At 55.8% G+C, this 3,603-nt stretch overlaps 1 protein-coding gene across 2 annotated transcripts in view; it reads left to right on the top strand.

Moving 5' to 3' along the window:
* The first annotated feature begins 531 nt into the window (after positions 1–531).
* LOC102107001 (endothelin receptor type B-like) overlaps positions 532–3,603 on the top strand; it is a 10,694-nt gene continuing 7,622 nt past the window's right edge. The window contains exon 1 of one of the 2 annotated variants that reach the window (XM_005527497.3): positions 532–668. The gene's annotated coding sequence lies outside the window, so the exon portion shown is untranslated. The remainder of the gene's footprint in view (positions 669–3,603) is intronic. The other variant, XM_014256398.2, reaches the window with a different exon arrangement.

Genomic DNA, 3,603 nt, shown 5'->3' with positions numbered 1-3,603 from the left:
TTACCTCCATGTCCTTCCCACCAAACCTGGCTTTACCTGCTGTCCTTCCCACCAAACCTGGCTTTACCTCCGTGTCCTTCCCACCAAACCTGGCTTTTCCTCTGTGTCCTTCCCACCAAACCTGGCTTTACCTGCTGTCCTTCCCACCAAACCTGGCTTTCCCTGCTGTCCTTCCCACCAAACCTGGCTTTACCTGCTGTCCTTCCCACCAAACCTGGCTTTCTCTGCACATACAGATGATTTCTGCCCTATTTACAAACCCTGACCACTGAGAGGAGCCAGGCTGGTTCGGTTCTCGCCATCATCTTTGAACAAATCTCGAGAAGAGGATCCCGCCGCTCCTGGAGCAGACGGTGCCGCCCCTCGCCCGGCTTTATTTGTTTTTTATTTCACTCCTTCCCAGAGCTATCCCGTGCTTCTCCCGCTTTTCCCTCCTCCATCCCCATCCCACCCTCAGCCATTGGTGGCGGGGGCTGTGCTGGGGGAGCCCGGGGATGTTCTATAAAACCACCCACTGCGGAGGAGGGAGCGCTGCCCCAGCCCCTCCTGCACCCAGAGCGCTGCAGCTCCCCCAGGACATGCCCAGCATCCCGGGAAAGGAGCCGTGAGGGGGAACAAACAGCTCCCAAATTCCCAAGGAGCACCCAAATCCCACGGTCAGCGGGAAGGTAACAACTCCGGGGGAAAGCTTTGCGCGTTCTTCTGCAAACAAAGCGCTTCCTTGTGCCGGGGTGGAATTTTGCAGGGTTTACAGGGAAGTTCCTCTTGGGCTGGTGAAGGAACCACGGTGCCTGGAGAAGTCAGGGAGAGGAGAGATCCAGCAGATCTCTGGTGGAAGCTCCCGCTCCTGGAGTGGGCTGGGTTCAGGGTGGGGAGCCCCGGGATGTGCCTCTCCTCCATCCTCAGAGCTTTTGCTGCAATATTTATTTATCCACAGAGCTTTTGCTGCAATATTTATCCACAGAAAAGCTGTGCTTGGTGTCTGGAGAGATGGGTCTGGCGAGGTGGGGCTGCTCTGGAAGGGAGGGAGAGGAGGAGGAGGAGGCTGCTGGAGGTGAGGATGCTGCCCGGGATGTGCCGGGCTCTCCTGGGAAGAGGGATTCCAATCCCACACACGGCACCTTTCGGGCAGAACCAGGCTCTGCAGGGTTCAGGTGACAGTTTTCGGTTCAGGTGACAGTTTTTGGTTCAGGTGACAGTTTTTGGTTCAGGTGACACTTTTCCATTCAGGTGACAGTTTTCAGTTCAGGTGACAGTTTTCCATTCAGGTGACAGTTTTCAGTTCAGGTGACAGTTTTTGGTTCAGGTGACAGTTTTCAGTTCAGGTGACAGTTTTTGGTTCAGGTGACAGTTTTCCATTCAGGTGACACTTTTCCATTCAGGTGACAGTTTTCAGTTCAGGTGACAGTTTTCCATTCAGGTGACACTTTTCTATTCAGGTGACAGTTTTCAGTTCAGGTGACAGTTTTCCATTCAGGTGACACTTTTCCATTCAGGTGACAGTTTTCAGTTCAGGTGACAGTTTTCCATTCAGGTGACACTTTTCTATTCAGGTGACAGTTTTTAGTTCAGGTGACAGTTTTCCATTCAGGTGACAGTTTTCCATTCAGGTGACACTTTTCTATTCAGGTGACAGTTTTCAGTTCAGGTGACAGTTTTCAGTTCAGGTGACAGTTTTCCATTCAGGTGACACTTTTCCATTCACGTGACACTTTTCCATTCAGGTGATAGTTTTCAGTTCAGGTGACAGTTTTCCATTCAGGTGACAGTTTTCAGTTCAGGTGACAGTTTTCAGTCCGGTTTTCTCTCTGGGAATCTCTCCCTGATGTCCATGTCAGGATTCCTGTGGGTTCAGCTGCCGTTTGGGCTCGGCACAATTAAAATTCCCACTGGGATGGGTGAAAGCAGTTCTGGATCTGGGGTTTAACCATGCTGGCCTTGCTTTCCCATCTGAAGAAGCTTCTTGGTGCTCCCGTGCCTCAGTTTCCCTCAGCTGAGGAAGAGCTGTGCTTCCAGGCACCCCGAGATGGGAATTACAAGGAGTAAATGGGCAGCTGGACAGGAGAAAACTGTTTCTCTTTGCCCAGATTTTGGATTTAGTAACAGATTTGATGCAGTGGAAGGCGAGATGGGGAGAAAGCGCTTTTCTCCTGCAGTGCTTTGCAGCTGTGCCGTGGAGCCGTGTCCTGTGATCCTCCCTCACATGAGCTCCTCTGCCAGGGTTTTTATGCTCCAACATTTCTCTTTACCAGAGCTCTGAGGCCGGGCTGGGCACACTGAACAGCCCAGGGCTGTGGGGGGCTCTGGGCACGACTTCCAGAGGTGCTGTGGCATCCTCTGCCAGTGCCACGAGTCCCTGTGAGCCCTCGGGGACCTGAGGCAGGAATTCTGAGCTGGCTCTGCCCTCTCCTGAGAGCTGCGGTCCTGTGGGCACGGTGGGACAGGAGGAGAGGTTTGGACATCCCTCCTGCCCCTGGCGTGGCCGAGGGGGGAACAACAGCTGGGGAGTTCAGCAAGGCTGAAATCCCTGAGCAGCTCAGAGCAGGGATTTGTGTCCAGGTTTGTGATCCTTTGGGGTGTTTATCCATTCTCTCCCTTCCTTTCTTCCCCCTTCCCAGCCCAGCCCAGGTCCTGTGCTCGGTCCTGGGGGCTCCTGGCTGTCCTGGCCACCTCTGCCCGGGCTGGGAGCAGTGCTGGGCCTGCCATTCCCCTTGCCAAGGGCAGGGACAGCCCTGCCACAGCCTGGGAGTGCCTTGGCTCTCCCAGGGGAGCAGCGCCGGGGCACAGCAGGTTTGGGGTCAGACCCCAGCTCTGCCTGGGGGAGTCAGAGCAGAGCTGGAGTCCCCACTGTGATCCCAGTCAGGCTCCCTGGACCCTGTCCCACTTGTTCCCTGGAGCAGGGAAATCCCAGGGACTCTCAGAAAGGCTCCAGTTCCCAGCCACAGCAATTCCTTCTTCCTTCAGAGCCAGGGAGTTTCTCAGTTTGACAATTATTCACTCCAAGCATGAGCCCCCGGATTTCTCCCTGTTTGAGGAGCAGACCGGGGTTTGCTGCCCTCTCCCACTCCTTCTCTGGGCTCATTTCCGAGCCTGGGTCCCCCAGAAACCCCTTCCTCACACCCACACCCCCAGGGTGGTGCCACCACCACGCTCAGCTTTCTCCTGGGGTTGTGGAGCGGCCGCTTGGCTCTTCCAGCCTGGAAGATTTTGCAAAGCAAAATCCTCTTGGGGGCATTTCCTGGTGTTCCCACAGCGTCAGCAGCCAGGGCTGGAGAGAGCCTGGGGAGATTTGTACCCCTGAGCTCGGGGGTTTGGGGAGGAGGAGGTTCAGCTGGTGGTGGTGAGGATGGGAAGGAGGGGCTGTGCTCTGCGCACAAGCTGGGAGGAGATGCCAGCTGGAAAGGGCAGCAGGGCTGTGCTGGATTCTCCCTTGGCAGGGCCAGCCCGAGGGATCAGCTGGGGAGGGCGTGTTGGTGAGGCTCCAGCTCGTGGAATGAACGGGAGGAGTTCTGCTGGCTCTGTGCACCCTGAGCTGCAGAACTGCCCAGGTGTGCAGGCATTGACAGAGCTGCCCCAAAACTGCAGCCTCAACCTGACAGGGAC

Source organism: Pseudopodoces humilis, chromosome 15, assembly GCF_049639895.1.
Source record: "Pseudopodoces humilis isolate 2021_Gansu_Grassland_sample_001 chromosome 15, ASM4963989v1, whole genome shotgun sequence".
NCBI classification, from domain to species: Eukaryota; Metazoa; Chordata; class Aves; order Passeriformes; family Paridae; genus Pseudopodoces; species Pseudopodoces humilis.
Note: the sequence above shows the minus strand (reverse complement) of the source record. Positions and strands in the feature narration are given on the sequence as shown.